Below are 8672 nucleotides of genomic sequence, written 5' to 3' on the forward strand. Positions count from 1 at the left end.
TTGATTTTGTATGTCACTTTAAAAAATGGATCAAAAGGTTACTAACTTCAATAAATAGGCTGTCCACGTGATTAAAGTGTTTTTCATCACGGTTTCAATGATTAAACAAGACACGGTTAAACTTCTCAATTAATTCTAAAACCTTAAATAGTGTTTTAATAACAGGGTATAAGAGTTGGCTGTAGTGAATTTAAATATGTCATTGGCCAAGCTTTAAAACGCTTATCATTAGATTAGTAGATCTTTGTATATACTAGTGTTCGTAACTTTGATGGTTTTCGTGGATCCAAACATTAAAACAAGAAGACTTTAATGTCAATTCTGTGAGAGCTTTAATTTGAATATTATAAAAAGGAAAAGTACTATTTGCGTAGCAAATATGTCCTGCATCTTTATAATCAAACCCTATACTTAACAAGGGTGCCTACTGAGCTTGAGATAATATGTTAGTTTGCGCATCACTTCAACGGACAAATCTAGCAAATTATACTTAAAAGAGATTGTAGAACGATCAACGGATGAACGACTACGCTGACTTCTTTCAAAGCGATGAGTAGATTGAACTTGCCTTACGAACAGGATCAGGAAGTTCAGTTTCGTTATAATTATAGGGATACTTATATCAGTTTAATAAACCCGAATAATCAAGGCATCCCTTGCCGTTCAACGATGAGCAACAGAAGTTCCCAAGCTGGAAATAATAGCAATAATAGTAATAATCCAAACTAATTTTATAATAACTATCGTAGTAATTACAATCCACAGAGTTCCAATTCTAACAATACGCGTAGCGAAAAAATATCATCCGAAAACTGGCGAGAGCACAAGCAGGTAATTAAAATCGATGTTAAAAATCAGAAAACTAAATGACAGTAGACCTAACATTGTTATGAGCTATACAACGTTGTCAATATAGGGAAAAATTCTTTAACAAAAGGAAAAAACGTGTTCGGGTTCTTTAGATAGTCTTGTCAGATGTCTTCCTTGCACCGGTGGATTGAAAATGATACGTTCATCCGAATATTCACTCAATTAATTTAACATTTAGAGAAAAATTTCTAAATAAACAAGATTGTTAAGGTTCCGCAAACACATGTTATAATCAATCGATTTATTGTCCGAAAACAATAATGCCGTTACAGGGCAATGCAGTTAATGCGTTGATTAACACGGGTATCCGAATTATTTCCATGACAAGTGACTCTCTCTCTTTTTGGGTGAAACCGTTTCTTCTTCAGCCAATGGGCGAGCATGAGCTGTGGCTTTCTCACACTTTTCTGCGTGAGCTGCCTTAAGTTATGTGTGCCACCTGCGATGCCGCTTTAGTTTGCCCTCACTGTTTGAGTTTATGCGTGCTGTAATATGCATTAGTCGCCTGCAGCTCTGATGTGCCACCTTCTGACGTGCAACGGCCGTCTGCAGGGTTAGTGTATGCGAGCTGTTTGAATTAGCAAAAGCATGTGCAGCTTGTGAACGTGGTAGTTATATACATACAAATTTTTTTTATGTTAGCAAGTACGTTGCATGATGCATAATGTAAGATGTAGAGTAGTAGAAATGTAATTGTTGAAAATTTTTTGTCAATTTTTTAAAAATAGTTTATATGAAATACAAAAAATGTGCATTATTTACAAAACAAGAATCGTAAAATTGGCATGATTTACAAAATGATTTTCTTAAACATCTTATTCTTGAAATACATAAGAATATACTATAAAAATTTTTTCACTATTATTTTTCTCATATACTTCCCTAAACTAACCACGTCATAGCCAGTCATCGAAGTAGGCTGTTGCTTTTGTTATTCAAAGCGTTCATATGATGCATAATATGAATCGCTGTATTGCCTTAGTGATTTGACTAATGTGCTTGTCAGAAACTATTGTTTTAATAAGTGCGGTTTATATCGGGCACAAAATAGTTTTTTTAAATGGTTTCGCCCATGTGTAAGATATACGGGAGAAGAGACTTTATCTTCGAGGTCTTTGAAAGGACAACATATTTAGGATGAATCGTAAACTTTGCACGCCAAGATTGAGCTAATGAACTTAATTTTATTACCTCCGTAAGTATAAATTTTTTTGAGGTTCTTAGCAATAGTTATAAGATAATACTTTAAGTCATTTAAAGTAACATCGCCCTCAAATCATTCGATTTCGAAGGCTTCTAGCGTCTGGTAATTATTATGCTTTTTTATATCTAATGGCAAATTATCAAAACTGCTAGGTGGCTTGATTATCCAATGTCTAACAACGATGCAAACAATGTCCTTGCAAAGAAACCACTAAAAATTGTTTTAATATGAAGTATCTATCAGCATTATAAAGGCCATGAATACTTATAATAAAATCCATAATGCATTTAATGAGTATTTTTATATTATGAATATTGAAGTTCAAAATTATTTTCTGAATATATTCTCTATGTGACGCTGTTCTCTTCTTCACTATTGCTGTTACTATTCGTGTTACCTTAGTAAAACTAAAAAAATAATAAGATACTACCAGTATTTATAACTTCTCTTTATGAGAATAGGTGACATCTTTCCATCCACAGCTGCTTAAGATTACATAATTTCAACATGAACGAATATGAGATGCAACTTTCTTCCTTTTATCCGAGAACCTGAGTCACTGTAGTTACTATAATCGAACAGTTAAAGAGCTTTGAAGCACCACTTTACATTTCAAGAATGTCTTTTACGTGTCCAATAAGGACCCCGGGCCATCGGGTACTAGGCACTTGTGTTAATAATTTATAATTTATTATTCAATAGAGTTGCCAGTAAGGGCCCCAGGTCAGCGGGTAATAGATGCTTGTGTTATCTTACAAATATATAAAGCAAAGTCGCTAAAACCGTTGTAATTGCTAACCGCGAAAACTACTGAACCGATTTTGCTGAAATTTTGCATACCGATTCTTGACACTTCCTAGATGATATTAGTATAGTTTTTATCTTGAAAAATTTAATAACAAAAGCAACAAATAAGCTCAAAGTCTTGTAAAAATACGCCACTTTAGTTCAGTAAGATAATCGAGCTTCATCAAGCTGCATCGAGAATATATCTATATAATAGTCGTGCAGCTGGGTATTCCGGTAACCAACGACACTCTTCTCCAATGGGCAAGTGACCTAGGTCTACTTCCATCCTGATGCTCCACGGTGGACGAGTGCCACCAATAAAAAACTATTCAAACCGATTACGTCTCCAGCGGAATACCAGGAGACGTGTCTAGCCAGAGTACAACCTGCTCCAACACTTTAGAGTTATGTGGCCATTCCACCATCCAACCTGGTGCTATCAGAGAATTTATACAACTAATGTAAGCCAGGGGAGGCAGCCCTGAGAAGTACGGACAGCTAAAATGGCTTCCTTCTCAGTAGTCGTTCCAACGGCATACCCACAGAGAAGGTATTCTTTAGAGCCACTTTCCCGACTGACGATAAGCAGTTGGTTATCCGGGGAACAACCTAAAGACGAGATATTCTTCGGTCAGCAGCATACTTCTCTTCTCTACGGTCTCCGTACACAGAGACTCTAAGGATAAAAGTCAAGTCATCCGCAGCTAGCTCTCCATCATCAAGAATAATAATAGGAATAACTGGAAATTTTACCATTGGCCCTTTTCATGGCCATTATGAGCATTTACGTTCCCTACTTAACCATCAATTTCATCAGTTCAAGGGCCACCTAAGCTTAAACTACTTTGCCAACGAATACATTCTTACTACCATTTCTGAAAGCGATTCGTCAACTAAAAGACTATGTTAACTAAAGACGGCTACTATTAAACCAAGTCAGTCATGCACTGGCAGTCGTCACGAGTGGAGTTGTTCTTCGCAAGCCTGGGAACCCCAGTGACTGATGACCCTCCATTACATTACTCTTCATATAAGCATTCAACCAGGAATCATCGATCCTTTCCAAAGAGTGCGCAGGGCGAATCTTACAGCTTGAGCCAACGGGATAGGTTTCAACGAGCAAGCATCACGAACCAATCTCCCTATCTTAGATTACCAAAATAACGGAGTCTGCAAAAAAAGGTACTTTAGATACCGTCTTCGACGTTATACCAGGAGACGTTGGGAAAGAGCACTACAACTACCTCCAAAGCTTCGGACATTGTAATTTCTCTCCTGATTAGTCTAGGGCTTCGATATCAGGCCAGAGAAGACCACCCTGAGGTATCCAGGCAGTCACAATTGCTGTTAACTTCAGTCAAGAAAGAGTTTACTTAAAAAACTCACTTGTCCTTTTAAGGGCCATAAGACGTTGAACCACCTTGCCAATAAATGTATTAGAACTGAACAAAGTTGACAGAAAACAGCCTTTAGGGGTCACAAAAGTCTTAAGAAAGCTAAAAGTCACAAGGGGGCGAACTGTAAGGAAAAGTTTAATTGTATCTAATGAATACAATTTTAGGCGTCAAGAACTGACGCAGAACATTTGTCGAGATTGAAACAGCAGCGTCAAAATTCACGAATAAAAAATCCATTGCGTGAGAGATCAGCTTTTTAATCAGTACCCTCACAGTTATCTCTTAAATCTTCTAGATTTTTAAATAAGTAAAAAATGTATATGTATTTTTTTGGCTATAAAAAATTTTGAGACTAAGCTCTAGGACTTTTTTGCTCTGGTAATAAAGTTGTGAAATAAGAAAAAAATTTTTTTTTAATATCTATTTTTTGGGCGTTTTAAATCTTAACAGCTTTAAAAAATAGCCTTTTTGTAAATTATACGAAAAAAACTGCAAATTAACGGCCCCATTATAGCCAACGATTATTTTATGGCATAAGGACCACATGGTACTTTTCTGCATAATAATGTTATTTTTTCAATTTTTATAGCTTATTATTTGACCAAATGAACTGTATGGATTCCAAACAAATATGTTTTTAATAAGAAGATTTTTTTTCTGAGAAGTGTCAGGAATAGATGTAAACTTTTTAACTGAAAACGTTTCACATTACATGTCAACACTCTACGATGTTCCATTTAGTAAGTCTCGGGTGAAGCTGAGACGGGGGGGCTGCTAGTTATTTAATATTTTAATATTTAATAGAGTGGTCAATAATCGCCCTGAGTCTTCAGGTGATGAACGCTTGTATTAATAATTAATATTTAATTTTTTAACAGAGTGACCAGTAAACACCCTGCATTATCAGGTGATAGGTGCTTATGTTTTTAATTATTTTTGTTTATTGTCAATAAAGTGGTCAATAAATGCCTTGAGTCACGAAGTGATAGGTGTTTATGTTATTAAATATGAATTTTTATTATTAATAAGGTCGCCAATAAACGCCCTGGGTCATCAGATAACTGGTGCTTATGTTATTAAATATTTATTTTTAATAAAATTTAAAAAGTCATTGAATATCCTGGGTTATCTGGTTATAGACGCTTATGTTATTGATTAGGAAAGTGCAGGCTTACTTGTTTTAAGGCGCCTGTAATTTAAGACCTGATTTGAATTTTGCGCTTTACGTTTGGTACTACTTTAAGAGTGAGATTACATGGAGTCTGGCAGTCTGCAGACTGGCAGAATCACGCTAAGTTTAAAATATGTTTCATTATTAATATTCAAAACCTGTTACGTAAGCAAAGAAATAATTATCGTAATACATTTGCATTTCTGTATTAACTAATATTTATGAAAAAAAAGGCGACGAAAAACGTTTTGTCACAGTTACATATTGTTGTACATACCAGGTTACATCAGTGACCCTACTGACTGACTGTGTGATGTTGACATAAATCTATAAAAAAATTTATAAAATAATATTTGACACGTTTTATTGTAAATGAAATTGATCGTAACTAAGCCTTTATTCTGTTATGACAATAATTACAATTTTTTCTTTATTTTACTAAATTATTCTGAGATGTTATAATTTAAACATAATTTAAACTTAGCGCGATTCTGCCATTCTGCAGACTGCCAGACTCTATGTTATCTTACCCTTAGGCACACTGGTTTGATATCACTGACATCATTGTTGAGTGTGTCAGAAACTAATTTGTCAGAAACTTATCTGAAACTCGTGAGGTAACTTACCAGGTGTCTTACCTGTCAGAAACTTGGTACGTTGCTCTAGGTATTGTGTGTAATCCGCAATCGCCGCCAGCAGTTACATATGTAAGACGTGAAAACGTTGCGTGGTTGGGGGCACTACTGTCGATTTATTGGTGATGTGATCCGCAATCCCGCCAGCAGTAAAACAGACAACGTCGGTCTACTTGCTCTTTTTCGTGACATTTTTGCTGTGATCCCGCACAATCCCAACAGCAGTAAAGCAGACTACATTTTCGAGTAGCTTAATTGTTAGGATTTTTTTTAAGTCATCGTGTTTTTTATTCAAGTAGATAATTTCACATTTTGCATCATGAACTCCAAGGAACATCATAGAGGAGAAACGTTTGAGAAGATTTGAGACAAAAGCATATCGAGAAGAGAAACTAAGTATTTTGAAAGCTATTTTGGAAAAAGTACAAACGGAACTATATATTTTCGATACTCATCGTTACAAAACTACGTTGTAGGGTTTACAGTGTATATTAACACTTCTATTTTATTTTTAAAAAAGTTCAAACGCGATTGTTTTATTTTCTTTGGGATACCATAGATTATTCATAGTGTTCTCAGTAACGTTATACTAATTGTAAGTCATCCAAGACTGTTAATCATAATTTATCATTACATGAATAGTGAATGTAAGAAAAAAAGTCTGTTTTGGAAAAAAAATTACAATTAGAAAAGTTCTATTTTTTTCGAAGAACACAAATACTTGTGTACGTACCATCGCTTTAATCTAGTTAACTAAAATTTAATAATTTATAAGTCATGCAAGACTGTTAAGTATAAGTTACCAAAAGTTACCAATTAATAAATAGTTAATGTATAAAATTACAATTTTTTACTATTAGATAAGTTACAAAGATTCTATTTTGTTCGAAGAACACAAATACTTGTGTACGTACCATTGCTTTAATGTAGTTAACTAAAATGTAATAATTCATAAGTCATGCAAGACTGTTAAGGATAAGTAACCATTACATGAAGAGTTAACGTAAGAAAAAAAAGTCAGTTGTTTGTTGTGAAAAAAAATTACATTTTCATACAATTACAAAAGTTATAGAAGTACAAGAATTAACAAAAGATTGATACAAAAATGCACTTGTAAGACAAAGCGTATTTTGCATTAATAATAAATATTACATACTTAAAATATTTCTAATGTTCTCTCTTTTAATTATACCTTCTTGTTTTTGAATGTTATCAATTGACAACGGAGGAGTACATTCATCGACTACGTCAGGCACCAGTATTGGATACTCACACTCATCTTCTTCTTTTATACATAAGTTATGCGAAATACAACAGCAAAGAAGATAGTATGGTATAAGGTCTGTTCTTCTCATTTGAAGTTTATCTAGTCAACATCTCCAACGCGACCTTAACAATCCAATCGAACGTTCGACCATTGTTCTGGCTCTAGAAAGAGTTTTATTAAAAAAAATTTGTTCAACTGTCAAGTGTCCATCATCCTTATAAGAAACCATGACATGTTTTTGGATAGTGTACGCAGAGTCTCCTAAAATATGCTCATTATCCCGAAAGAACGTCTCATTGCACATCTGCTGTACACCAGAAAACTTAAAAATCCTCATGTCATGTACCGAACCAGGCATCCCGCAAAAGCAATGAATAAACTCCAGTTTATCGTTTTAAATAACCTACATAATATTCAATACATTTTACTACAACTGGTAGATTTCATTGACAATCAATATTACACAATTTTATAAACCTGCAGTTGTATTGTGTGTACATTTTTACGGTTGACATAGCTTTAACCATCTCTTTTAGGAGCTAAGATTTTGATGTGGATACCATCCGCTGCTCCAACAACTCCTGGAAATTTATATTTTTTTTCGATAACCTGTGTGATTCTGTCAGCCTCTTCGATGGAAGGCCATTTGATAAAAACACTGCTAAGCTTGCAGATTGCTTTCACAACTCTTTTCACAGATCTCCATGCAGTTGCATGTCCCACTCCGAATTTTGAAATAACTGATCTTGTTTTCAAATTAAAAATTTTGATTATTTACATCATTTAAAGAAATGCGTACTTACATGTAAAAAAAATTCATTGTGAACCTATAACAGTCTGGAGTTCCTAAGAACCATAACGTTATTAGCAACTGTTTTTCAGGTTCAATAGGCATGTTGCCTGCAACTCCTGCAGTCCCCTTCATGTCTGGTCTTATCAAAGCAAGTAAGTATTCAAATGTACTTCTTTTTAATCTATAAATTAACAGAATCATTGTTATTATAACAATACTCATTATATAGTTTTTATCAGTAGCGATACATAATTATGTATTAACCGAAAATTTTCTTGGAATTCCTTTGCATTAAATCTGTAAACCACAGTTTCAATGAAATTCATCACTCTGGGCTTTACTCTTCTTTTATCATTTTCATCGTCACTGCTAAAAAACGATGAATTATCGTCTGAATCACTAGAACTGGAACTGCTGGAGTCAAACATAACAGCAAGTATTGGAGCTGTTATTTCCATTTTTATTTTTGGCACTTGAAACTATTTTTTTTGGTCTGCGTGTTTGTTCACGTCTAGCACAATATGCTTTGTTAACAATCAGAAAATG

The 8672-nt window shown here is 34.3% G+C and overlaps 1 pseudogene; it reads right to left on the reverse strand.

Moving 5' to 3' along the window:
• Window positions 1-622: 622 nt before the first annotated feature.
• On the reverse strand, window positions 623-8458 carry LOC111643483 (uncharacterized; annotated as a pseudogene).
• Window positions 8459-8672: the final 214 nt, after the last annotated feature.

The sequence above is a fragment of the Copidosoma floridanum genome, unplaced genomic scaffold, assembly GCF_036245765.1.
Source record: "Copidosoma floridanum isolate Cflo_tuat_1 unplaced genomic scaffold, Cflo_Japanese_pri ptg000006l, whole genome shotgun sequence".
NCBI lineage: Eukaryota > Metazoa > Arthropoda > Insecta > Hymenoptera > Encyrtidae > Copidosoma > Copidosoma floridanum.